Here is a 13,702-nt window from a genome sequence, read left to right on the forward strand (position 1 = left end):
TCTTATGCAATCATCAATAAGAAACATAAAATGGTTATCATCTTTTAAAATTTGTGTTCTTATTGGCTTGCATAGGTTTGTGTGTACAAGTTCCAATAGATTTGACATTTAGTACTCCTTTCTTTTGAAACCAACTCTCATCTACTTCCCATTCTTACATGGCTTGCAAATAATGTACATAGGTTTTTAGATCCTTGATGTACCTCTTGTTGCTTGTGCCTTGTTGAGTTTTACTAGATTGCTAATGATTATATAACATCTTTCTATGCCATAACCATATTTCGTATACTTGTCCCATACAACATTTTTATCCTTTAATTTCATCAAGAATGCATACATTACTTGGAGTTATGTTTGTATTTTTCACTGATACTCTTTTAGAATGACATGTGAGGTTGGAACCTTGATCACACATTTGAATGACACTTGAAGATTGTTTTTAACCCTTCAATGTACATTATGCGATTTAGTCTTTCCCTCATCAAGATTAACTGTACCTTTTCCAACTATCCTTGCAGAAGCATTATCCCCAAAGGTAATGTTTCCTCCTTTTTCTTCTTTTAAGGTGATAAATTTGTTCTAATCCCATGTGTGTTTTGAACATCCACTATCATTTTACCATTGACTTCCTTTATTTTGAGCATATAGTGCAGGTACACATTCTTCCTTCTTATTTTTTGTTTGCTTCCTTTTCCACACCTTTATGTATTCTTCTCTATCCTTTGTAATAACAAACTCTTGCCTTTTTTTTTTTGTTTAGAAGGCTTTATTATGTTGTTTTTGTAGTTGCGTGCTACATGCCCACAGTTATTTCACTTCTAACAATCAATATTTTAATCAAGGAGGGGAGAAAATGAATTGTAGTTTCTATCCACAAACCCATGAGAACTTTTGGGTTTATTTCCCACATAATTATTCTTTGAGGTCTTATAAGATCCTCTACTTCTATCTCTCACGTGAACACTTCTACAATCTATTGCATTATAACCAAAATTATTGCAAGAAAAATAATACCATGGAAGATATTCTGGTACTGGGATGTGAAAGGCATTCTTAGTGGAACAACTCTTCTAAACTCATTCTTATTGTTCTTGCGAGAAGAATCAAGTTTTTGTTGGTCATCATTTCCTTTCTTATTGTTGCTTTCATTATTGATGGATTCTTTGAGAATAGTAGCATGAGTTTTAACATTTTCTTCATTTTCCTTTTATGATGGTTTTGTGACATTAACGCTCGCATATCCCTCAAGGATATTTTTTTTCATCGTATCCAAGACTTTCTTGATGAATGATGACCTTTGGAAAATCAGATCATTATCTAATATGTTGACACTCTTTCCAAACTTCAAGCTTCTTGATGAGCCCCAAAAATGGATAATTATTTGGGCTCATTCAACCTCCTAATTCGACTTAATCCACCATTCTCATTAGTTTATTGCATGTTTTTTATTATATTTATGCTAATAGAGTGAATTGGGTTAGTCATTATGCCAACAAGTCTAATGTGTGCTTTGTGTAGCCTTTTTGGTCAATTTGGAGACAAAATCAAAGGTTTAAATGAGCACTTGGCAGCCAAATTCGTGGGAGAACAAGGGAGAGGATTTGTAGGAAGGTGTCCCCTTCATTTATGGGCCCTTACCTCGAATTCTCCACCATCATCTTGGAGTTCAAGGGCCACCAAATCAATTAACACAAGGGCAGCCAAGCAAGTCAAGTAGGACTGCTGTTAACTGCAAGTTTTGGGCAGCCGAGTCCCTAAAGTTTAGGAGGACTGTTGGGGTCCTCAATTTGTATAAATAAGAGGGCTTAGGGCCTCATTTCAGTTAGTCACTTTATAGTCACTTTGTAGTCATTTTGTAGTCATTTTTTAGTCATGTTGTAGGCAGAAGTTAGCTAGTTTGTAGTTCGATTTTTAGGCAGTAGATTAGCTTTGCTTTCAGCACATTTTCAAGTTCTCCTTGTGGACAGTTTTTGGAATGTAACATTTCTTGCTCAATAAAGATGAATCCAGCTTTGCACCAGCTCTAAATCTCTCTTAGGAGGCTGTAGCTCTTGGGGTTGGGCCCATCTCAAGTGCCCAGTACCTCCTTTGTTTACTTTCATGTGTCTTTGCTGCGTTCTTAGAATAAAATTTGCTATTTAGATTTAAATCTTGTTTTGTTATTGAGGTTGTTTTTGATGAGTAAAATAGCTTTTCATGCTCAGATTTAGTTGATAGGTTGTTAACAGAGAAAACTTCAAGAAAAGGGCCATCAAACATCTATGGTTTCACCTCTCCCTCAGTGGGATCAGGAGCTATGACTAGGATGACTTTGCTGCCCACAAAAACACTGATTTTGCTTTGCCATGCAATCACTAGTGTTTGATCTTCATGTGTAGAAGTTGGTCACAAGTTCAAACTTTCGTTTGCTTAGTTGCATGAGTTAAAATACATGGTTTCACTGCAGGTCACACTTCTGTTCATTATCTTTACTGACAGCTAGCAAATTAGGTCAACGTAACTAGGTCTTTGAATTTACAAGTCTTTGTTGGTTTAGATTGGAAAAATGACTTGCAGAGCACCTGTACCACTCCTCCATCTGCTTATTCTCCATCAGCACCATCCAATCCACCCTCTACTTAGAATCCCTACCTCACGTTTGCCACATTTGCTCACATAACCCTAGTTTTTGTATATCATTGTTTCAGCCTTCTTTGAGCCAACTTAGCTATCTACACCTTCTCACCACTCCATCCACCAGTCCCTGGGCCACTTTAGACCCCTATCCTACCTCCATATCCATTCATGCATCTTCCCTCACTCACCCATCCTCCAAAATCCAATTTTTAAACATCCTGTAGAAATTTCTGAACATCCTGTAGAAATTCCTGAAACATCCTGTAGAACCCCTGCAGAATTCCTGTAGAAGCTCACGAATGAGGTTTCTTGATAGCCAAACTCTGTGAAACTCTCTGGAAGGGTGTTAGGGACCCCTTAGGTCCTCTCCGAACCTTCTCGACCTCCTCCAAGCATTTCCTCTCACCAATCCACCTCTGCACAGTCAAAAACAGTTAAAAGCACATGCATGATAATTCTAATAACTTATTCAAAAATACAAAAAGATGTTTTCTTCAGGTAGAGGTAGTCTAGAAACATGTATTTTACCTTCATAGAAGTAATGGCATCCCTTCCAATAGTTTGCATTCTCTCCTTTGCATCAGTAGGACTAGCTGGTAGAATTAGGGTTTGCTAGGGTTTGCGTTTTCCTTCAGTTTTTCAATCTCTTTTCGCAAATAGATTAGCTTCCTTCGAGTTAGCTTTCATCCATCAATTAAAAATCTTCTTCTAAGAGCTCATAGAAGTTGGCTTAAGCTCCTAGCGGACTTGTGCCAGCTGACCAAATGACAGTTGCGGCAAGAGCTAGTACTTGTGCATACAACACCGTCGCTTCCAAGTTTGTTACGAACTACCGGGTTGATAAAAGTAAAGACGGGAGTCCCAGGAGTTGCAGCATTATTGCTGCAATACTGGAGCCCACCATCTTTTTGGCGCCGTTGCCGGGGAAGCGTCAGAGTATTGGTGATTGTTGCTTTTCTTCTATTTTCCTACTCTCGCCTTCTGCTAAATAGTTTATTTCATTTCCATTCTGCAATTTCATTTCTGCAAAAGTAAAGTAGATATTCCCTGCTTTCATAGATTAGCATTTCAATTCCGCAATTTCAATTCTGCAAGCGTAGATTAGTGTTTCAATTCAGCAAGCGTAGACTAGCATTTAATTCCTGCAATTTCATTTGAGCAAAATAGATTAGTCCTTTCATGCTTTCATTTCAACTCCGCATTTCCATTTTAGCAAAATAGATTAGTTGCAGTTCAATTTATTGTAGTTTTGCAGGTACCAGCAGAAAAAAACAAAAATCAACTAAAAAGATTACCATTCATGCCTTGTAGGAGTAGAGATAATTCAGAAAAATGAGTGCACAACACCCCCACTGCTTCACACAGCCAACCTTCTCTCTTCTTCGATGGCTGTGATTAAAGAACCCTTAGGTGGACAGCAAGACATATCTGAAGAACCTCAAGGGAAGAAGAAGAAGAAACCATTCCTTTGGAGAAAATGGCTACAAACAGCAATGTTGGGAGCAGTATCTTGTCCAAAAACGAATTTGAAAATCAGATGGAAGGTTTCAAGAGCGAGGTAAGCCAGTTTCTTGCCATGCAACTAGATACCTTGCGGATCCAAAGGAAGCAAGAGGAATCCAAGAGGGCTTTGGTCATTTTTTGTCCGAGGTGCACTAGAAAGCATCCTAGGAACGAATGTCCAATGCACTCCCTAGAAGTGTGTTTCGTCTGTGAAGAATACCATCCTACAAATCAGTGCCCTTCCTTGCTTGGACTTAAAGCTGCATATTAGAGAGCCAAAGGAGCCACTAAACCACTCTATTATATGAACCAAAGGAGGCCACATGGACTTAGATCTTACCAGCAGGATCTGCAAGGGGCATCCGAGACCTATTATGACCCCTATCAAGCCACTTTCATGCCTTCTTGGGGTCCCCCTGCTCACCCTTCCTGGTTCGCACCTCCTCCTTGTTCCTTCACAGATCCATATTATGCCCAACCAGCTGCTCATTCGTGTCACTCTTATGCTCAGCCACATCCTCAGTGGAATGCACCTCATCAGGGGTGGAGGCCCCAGTACTACTCTCATCCGGCTCCTTTGCCTCCACCACCTGCCCAACCGCAACCCCATCCTCATCCATCTCAAATATACACCCCCACTCAACTACCCGTACCACCATTTCCAAACCTTCCCATTGGAGTAGCTCAACCCAATTGCAAAGCTGAGGCACAACATGTCCAAACGACTCCTCTTGAGCTCAATGATATTCACCATAGCTCAAGAAGAGTATTGGGGAAGAGAGATTATATTGACAACACTGGAGGATCACATCCAGCAAAAGAAGATTCAAGAGAGGAGATCAAAGAACCATGGGCTGCACTTGATGAAGAGAAGAGATCAGAATCAGAGATCGAGAAAGCTCCCTCATGGTTACCATCAAACCCTCCATGTAGTCAAGAGAAAAGTCAGCAAAAAGAGGAAGCTGTGAAGGTCATGATAGAAGAAGATATGGAGAATGATCCAGATCAGCAAAAGGACCAAGGATATCAAAGCTATATTGAGACATGGTTCTAGACAGTCACTAAGTTGCAGCAGTACTCTCTTCCTCAGCTATGTTTGATCCCTTCAAAGTCAAATCATTTGGTCTCTGAGATCTGGATAGCTGTCAAAGCATGCATTTCAAGCCGCCACATCATTTTATCTCTAATCTCGATGTGCACATGGCTCCATTGGAAGTATTCTTATACTTGAAAAGAATTTTGTTTTTTTCAAGTAGGGTAGGGTAGAAAAAAAAGAAAAAAGAAAAAGAAAAAATGAAAATAAGATGAAAATAAAAATCTAAGGTGAAAACCTCCTCGGAGGCGCCTTAGATTGGCTCATTGATTGAAAACCTCCATGAGGCGGTCAATGGGTTGGAAAGAAGAGAAAATAAAAAGGGAATAAGATCCCTGGGTGAAAACCTCCCTTGGAGGCGCCCGGGGCAGGCAATTAGGGTGAAAACCTCCATGAGGCACCCTAGTTGTTTTTCAAAAAAAAAGGAGAAAAAGAAAAAGAAAAATAAACCTAATTTCCATTGGATAATTGCAGGTTGCAAGAAGGACATTGCAGGTCAGGAGGATCGCTCAAAACAAAGACAAAGGAATTTTTGTGCCTTCTACTGGAAGTTTTGTATTTCTACAGGAAACATCTCGTAGAACCTTCAAGCGAGCCAGATTCAGTTTTGGAAGGGAATATAAAGCTTGGAATCTATTGGTTATGCCTGCAGGCATCCATGTTTCCATTCCTCACCCTTTCCCATCATTTTTTCCACCTCATTGTGCTTCTTTTATGAAAACTGTGTTTTCTACAAGAAGTTCTGTGTCTTCTACAGGAAGCTTACAAAAAAGCCAAATTGATCTCCGAAGAGGACCCTAAGGCTGGGAATATGTCCACGAGGTCTGTACACATCCATGTTTCCATCCCTCACCCTTTTCCATCATTTTTTCCACCTCATTGTGCTTCTTTTATGAAAACTATGTTTTCTACAGGAAGTTCCTGTAGAAATTACAAGAAGTTAAAAATGGATTGCAAAAAAAAGTAGTATGGTGAACATGATAGCTTCCTCAAGGGTTCAAAAGTCCTCCTGAAATTTTTAGACTCCTCCTCCATCATCTCCATGCCTGCATCACAGCCCAAGCTCATTCTTTTTCACCATGCAAAAACTTGCAGAATGCTTTGAAGAAAAAATACATAGAACAGAATTTGTTTTTGCCCTAACTTGAAAACCATGCATCCATTTGAAAAACCGTTTTACGGGGAATTGTATAGGGGTGATGGAAACATGCCTGAGCAGTTTCAGCCAATTCCAGTGCACGGTTTCCAAGAAATCAGCCTCCATCCCCTTCAGTCATTCTTGCATTTTCTCCATATCCGTTCATCCATTTCAAAACTTGTTTCATGGGGAGATGCATATGGGTGATAGTAACCTACCCAAGTAGTTTCAGCCAATTCTGATGTATGGTTTCCGAGAAATTGATCTCTGAAATCTTCAGCCATTTTCCATTTTTCTCGAAATCTGTGCATCCATTGATCGCAATTTTGCTTTGGGAGGTGCATCATGATGAGAGGAACATGCTCAACAAGTTTCAGATCGATCCGATCTATCGTTCGGGAGCAATGGCGAAAACAAGTTTCGGTCCTGTGAAAATTCAGTAGCAGCAGCTTGAGGGTGCAGATCTGAACGTGGAAATGAACTCCTGTAGCTTAGATCTGGCTAGAGGATACCTGCACAAGCAAAATAACCACACATCAGACAGCAAAGAGATTATAGCACAAAGGAGCCATCATGCAACTACCGAAACAGATGCATGCAACAGTAAAAAGCACCTCACAGCAACCATTTGACTTCAGGTACATGACTAAAACTTGTTCCTCTATTGCATGAATCTAATCTAATCATCGCATGAACGAATGAGATGGGGGGATTTAGCTAGGAAGCTAGCCATATTCGATTGCACTCATCCAGGAAAAAATCACGCAGCATGCATTTATAGTCATTCACGTGGAAGTTGAAAAACACAGGTAGTGGTAGACGTGTTGAACTCTAGTGCACAGGACATCAAATGATTAACAGATAGAAGAAGACATGCAGTTCATAACATCACTGCAGTTCGAAAAAAGCCAGCGCACATGTTTTTGCCACCTCACCACAATTCACGCAGCAATTAAATACGGCTTAGTTGAAACTCACGAACTGCTGTTCATTTGCACTTTCCACATCCTCAACTGACGTGTGCACAATCGGTTAACCTATCATCCTCCACTGAGTTTTTCTACCTGTCTTTGAGATTCTGCTGCGTATCAGGCTCGCTCAGAGGCGCAGGGGCACTCTACAGGCATTTCTACAGGAAGCTGTGCTACAGGAGACCCAGCATACGAAGAAGCTTGGACTGTTCACGTCGAGGGTGGCAATTCTTAGTGAGGTAGGCCTGAACATAAGCATCAAAATCTTACATCATCCTAGGTTTCCATTTGTGTGTCAACTCCCGGATTTTAACAATTAGAATACCTTCAATGGCAGCTTCACACATTGCCTTAATCAGGAAATCCTTATTGGGTGTGGAGCCTGATTATCTTCTTTATTAAGAGGTATCACCATGTTGGACCCTAGTTCCTAATGGGGCGGAAACACCACTTGTTTCATCTTCTTTAGGGGGTTTGAGCTCCCTTGGTGGGGGTTCGGGGGCAACAACCTTGAAGCTAAAAATAGATGAAAATTGCCTTGTAAAATATTGTAATTTCGTAGTCAATATGAGCCGCTCATTAAGAGGATGATTTGATGGTAGAAGTTATGTTAATTTAGGGTTTTTTTCTCCCTAAAAGCAAACCCTCAATTTATATGAGGGAATTGTATTGCGGATATGTATTACTATCCTGAGGGAGAAAGAGAGAGGAGATTGTGTGAGCACGAAGAGGGAATTACAACGAATTTGATGTATGTTGTATCTCTTCATTTTGTTGGATAATATAAAGGAAGGGCTGGTTGTTTCTTCGTGGACATAGCCCAAATTGGGTGAACCAAGTATATTTTTATCTCTCTTGTTTTATGTGTTTTCTTTATTTGTGTTTCTGCAATATTTTATGCATTCCATTGCTCTGTAATATATAATTTTCTAACAATCCTATCTAAGGGACCGCTAAGTTCTTAGTGTTAAACCTTCTTGTGCTAATTGATTTTTCATACCCTCAAGTATTTAGATGGAAAAAGGACTCAATAACTCATTGTGGGTTCTAAAATCACACTTCAGGAAAGGAAACATGGGCATGACAAGCAAATCCTACTAACTAGCTAGTGCCACTATCACACAATTTTAGAAGGAAAGAGTTATTGATCCTAAGTTCCCCCAGGGTTACGCCACTACTAAGAAATCACTGATGACCTATATACAAAGTGGATAGAGTCAAATGTTTATAGTCTACAAAAAACCCTGCTTCAAATCACCAAAACACTAATCAGATACACAAGTTATTGATTATAAAGTAGCTTGCATAGATTGCTTTCTTACGAGAAAGAAACAAAGCACTAATATTGCTTTAAGTTCAAATCTATACCTTAACCACACTTAACACTTACAAATATTATGTAGTCCATGTCTATTGAATATGAATATAGAACAAGTATAGACGGTGATCTCATATACAAACTGCACAAAATCCCTTAACAGTTCCCCTATATTGATATATGCAAGGCTTAAATACATGTAAAATTCACGAAATTATATGTTTTCCCTGGATGCACAATCTATATATCCACCGAAATACATAGAAACAAAGTAGTATAGACTACATTATATAACAAACATAAAATGATTCAAAGTGCACAATGTTATTAAGCAAGGTCTTTTATCAAATCCAAATCCTCTACAAAATGAAAATGGTGACCATAAGTGAAATGCTTTAGGGCTATATGCATTGTTGTTGCATACAAGAGGCATATTAGTCATGCATTAACTGAAAATTCATTACAACAAATGGATCACAAATCATGATCTGCAATCATTCATATGGAATGTGCACTCCTAAACCATGAGATCATGCATTCAATTATTGTATCTTAAGAGACAAGTTTAGCATGTAAATATTTAGTGTTTGATCTAAGACAAAGGTAAAATACACTCTAATTCCAATATGCATATGCTCAACCAAATTATTCTATGATTCAAATTGACATAAATAAGTCCATATGTAAACAACACATATACTAACCATTAATCTTATGATCCGCTAGTTATATAAGCATTCTACTCAAAACCTAGTATTATCTATCATATCTAAACCACACACACATGAACTAAGCATTAAAGCAAGAAAAATATAGGAGGGAAAGATGTTGGGTTGGTGGTCCTAGGAAAACCAATGACATTGCATCTTTGAGAAAACTAAATCATGATGGATTTAATACAACGAATGATAAAACATGAGCATCAACATTGATATTAGAAACCCCACAGTATTTACATAAAATTTGTACAGAGAGGTCTAATCCAGTGGTCTCGTTGGTGAGTGGTATTACAAACTTATAATAGAAGATAAACCTAATGATCCCACCATTAACCTAGCTTAGGGCCAATGTTATGATTTTATAACAAATACAGTTCATAACAGTGCTAAAACAAGCCATGTTCGAATCCTTTTCTAAACAAATGCATGAGATGTATTAATGGTCTCCCAGTCTTATATCTAAAACAAGAATGAACTGGTACAATCTAGTTGAAAACTCACACAATGGATCTTTAAGTCTTGCCTTTATTGTTGAACAAACTTTCAAATGAGGGAACTAATTGTACATGCGGTGTTTTACCAATGATCTAATTTGATGTATGACAAAGTGTATTAATGTTGCACTCCAAGGGACCAATGTGTTGCTTTTCCATTGGAGGTTGTATACATAATCCCACTTAAACGTTGGGTGAAAAACCATTCAACGGTTACAAGACTAGCAAAGCCTTCATTAGTAACCCTAGAATTAATGATTAAGCCTTAAAAATGCATCCAAACTATATATTTTCGGCACAAATTAGAAATTTACCTCATACCCTTTAGTTTTCTTGTTTTAGCATGGTAATCCCTTGTTGTGTACAAAAGGGGACTATAGGACTGCAAAATTAGGGTTTGAAGGGGGTCAAAAAGAGTATTTTGTGAGCAAAAAATTCTTCAATTTCTGTTATGCAACCATATCATAAAATAGAAGAAAAGATAGATCAACGACTTTTAAATTATCCTCTTTGAGGGGGAAACCTCCTTTACATTTCATAAATGAACATTTCTTGGATGATACAAATGAAAATACCTCCTTTTTATATATAGGAGTCTAAGGAGTCACAATATAATCAGAGCCTACATAACAATAATAATGTAAGGGGACAACAATAACAATAATGGGCTTCTATGGGGCACACCAACAACAATATTGGGGCTACATGGGCACAACAATAACAATAAAGGGGATAGAATAACAATAACAATAATGGGACTACACTAGTATTATAGGGACCTAACAATTTCTAACCCCAACATCATCTCCAACCTAAGACTTTCCGTTCCCTCACACAAAAGAAGGAAAACTATATACTATATTGTCGAATCTCCTTAGATGCTTCTATACAGAGTTGCACAAAAATTGACAAAATTTGGGGCTCTATATTCATCAATTCCCAATATTGATATTCACACATGCCCTGCTCAGCTTTTTCATATCCTTCAAATTCCTCTTCAAATTTTTGTTGTAAACCTGAAAATAGAAAGTCTACATGTGCCACTTCTTATCCATTTTAGCGTGCTTCCTATTCTCCTTAGAAATATTTCTTATTTCTTCCCTAAGTTCTTCATTCCTAGCCTTTAACATGGAATTTTTAGTCTTGACATGTTTGTCAAGAATTTTATATTCTTTAATCCTTTGCTTCAACTTATTAATCTTCTTAATTTTCTCATTGAGATTTTTAACCTGAGATACATAGTATAGAGGTTCATGGAAATCAGATGCACACTCGAAGTCTTGAACAAGTGGATCTACAAAGGTAGTAGATTCATATATTTATGACTTCACCTTGGCCCTCTTAGATACAAGATTCTTCTTCTTAACAAAGTATCGATCAATGACTGTACAATTTGGGGAAACTTTGTTAAAGTCTAGTAACATCTCCATGTGGACAATATCACAAACAAGGTTTTCTTCTTAGTAAATAATTTTCACATTTCTGAGATAAAATGCTCATGCATGTGGGAAAATTCATTGATTTAATGGGGAAGAGATGCCACTAGTGGATCAACCATAGGGAAAACTAGTTTAGGGGACTCGGGAATGGTGATGCAGGCTTTAGGAGAAGATGGGGGGACAATCTTGCTTTTAACCATGTTCCTTATTGACCTCCTTGTTGGGACAAAAGGTTGATACTTTGACACTTTTCCCTTCTTTTCTTGTAGTACCCAATTCACGGTCTTATCCTATAGTATTTTTCTTATTTGTGGCCATCAGAATGTACAAGTCTCGGTTGGCTTCCCGCAGGGGTTTATCTGCTACCCTTATCCTTTGACATAGTCTCTAGCATCACACAAGGGTTACCATATTGATTTACAGACATGAATTTATCCCATGTGGTTTCCCTTTTCTTGAATTCTTTAGTAATTAATAGTTTTATTAGGCTGTAATGGTACAACTTATGTTTAGCACTCATGGGACTCTGTTGAACTGCTTGGGCAATGCGCCCTAGAATTTTATAAAGAAAATAGGGAAAATTTATAAGATAATTTGATTCAAAATGCATCAATAACTTGATATGGTAAATTGTTGTAGCCGCTACAACAACACCCAAAATTTTGGGCACATTTAAAATTTTGGGCCTCCCTCTTTTCGCCTCAAGCCACTAGGGTTATAATCATATTTTAATCCAGTCAAACTCCCCATGGCCTATTCTCATCAAACCCTGCCGATGTGCCCTTTCACGCAATGTATATTGCACTATTTTATCTTGTTGCCTCGTGATTGCATTAGGGTTTCAAGGTTTGTTTCTTCAAAGATGCATCGAAAGTCCCCCCTGTGGCCTCAAAACTTATCTTTCTATAGTTTCCATCATAGATTGATCAAGGAACTATGTGTGGACATACGTGAATTCAAGTTGGATTTGATTATGTTGACCACATTAGGGTTTTGGAGAAACCCTAAATTATTAAAAGAGAGGCTCTCTCCATGTTTAACCTAATTCATGGACCTCTAAGGATGCATTCTTGCCAACACTGCATAACACTTACACTACATCATTATATCATGATGAAAATCATTTGACATACCAAAAGTTTAATTCATAGGTTGAAGGTGAAATAGGCTTACATGTAATTTTATTCACATGGAGCCAGTGTATGACACATTTCCTTTTCAAAAGAACATCAAAAGATTCCCATCATAGGTTACTTAGGCCTATATTACGCATTTCTTGAATTTTATGCTCACATATTGATACTTAAGATGCACCAAAGGTCTAAAGTTTAAATTATAAGACACCATTACAAAAGATACCCTTAAACTAATGCATGTTGCAATATGGCATGCAGGGATGACCCAACAATGCCACGATTAAGAGGCTATGCAAGTTTACGAATGGATAACAATTTGTGAAATAATTTATTCATGGGATATATGAGCCAACCTTTGGGAGCTTGATGACATACCTTATGCACAAAATGTTTTTGTGAAAAGAATGTGGGCTAAAATATGTGGATAGACAACGAATGAAAATAATTGACACATCTATACACTTCAAAGGTGATTGAAGGGCTCACATTTCGAAGGTGCACGCTACTCAGCCATACAAACAATACATCTGATTTTGGGGCCAATGTACATTTATTAAGGCATATGGAACTAAGGAAAAGGTTATTCAACAAATGGCTAACAATCCAAACAATGCCACGAGACATAGTGGAGACATCACTAGGCACCAATAAAATCACACTATGTAGAGCTAGACATATTGATTATACTACACTTAGCATGTATTGAAAGGGATTTATTTGATATGTGAGATCCTTCTCTTTGAAATAGGTGCAACCAACATAGCCACCACATTCCATATCTATTGGATAAAGAAATTTTCATTGGGTCAACAATGATAATTTTTGTTTCATAATGGATGCAAGCCACATATTATTTTCATGTAGGAAAATGGGCTTGAAGGAGGAAAACATGAGTAATGCAAGGAGAAGAAGTTTTAGAATTGAACCATTCAAGCACAAGGTGGAGATGGATCCGAAGTATGCCGAGAAGACATGGAAGATTATAGAGAATATGATACATGAGATTTAAGATCATAATGCCATTGGTTTGAGTTTTTAAGATTTGTACATGAATGCATACAATATGGTGCTTCACAAATATGTTGAGAAACTTTATTTAGTTCTGGTGAAAATCATGACATTGCATTTAAAGGAAATAAAAACATCGATTAAAGCTGCTCAGGGGGGGTTTGTTAATAGAGGAGTTGAATAAGCAGTGGATGGACCACAATGATCAAGATCAACCATGCGTAATGAAATGTTTTTCCTTCCTCCCATGCTTCTCGACAATCCTCC

Source organism: Pinus tabuliformis, chromosome 2_2 (genome assembly GCF_031772625.1).
Source record: "Pinus tabuliformis cultivar Carrire ecotype Pingquan chromosome 2_2, CPIR1, whole genome shotgun sequence".
NCBI lineage: Eukaryota > Viridiplantae > Streptophyta > Pinopsida > Pinales > Pinaceae > Pinus > Pinus tabuliformis.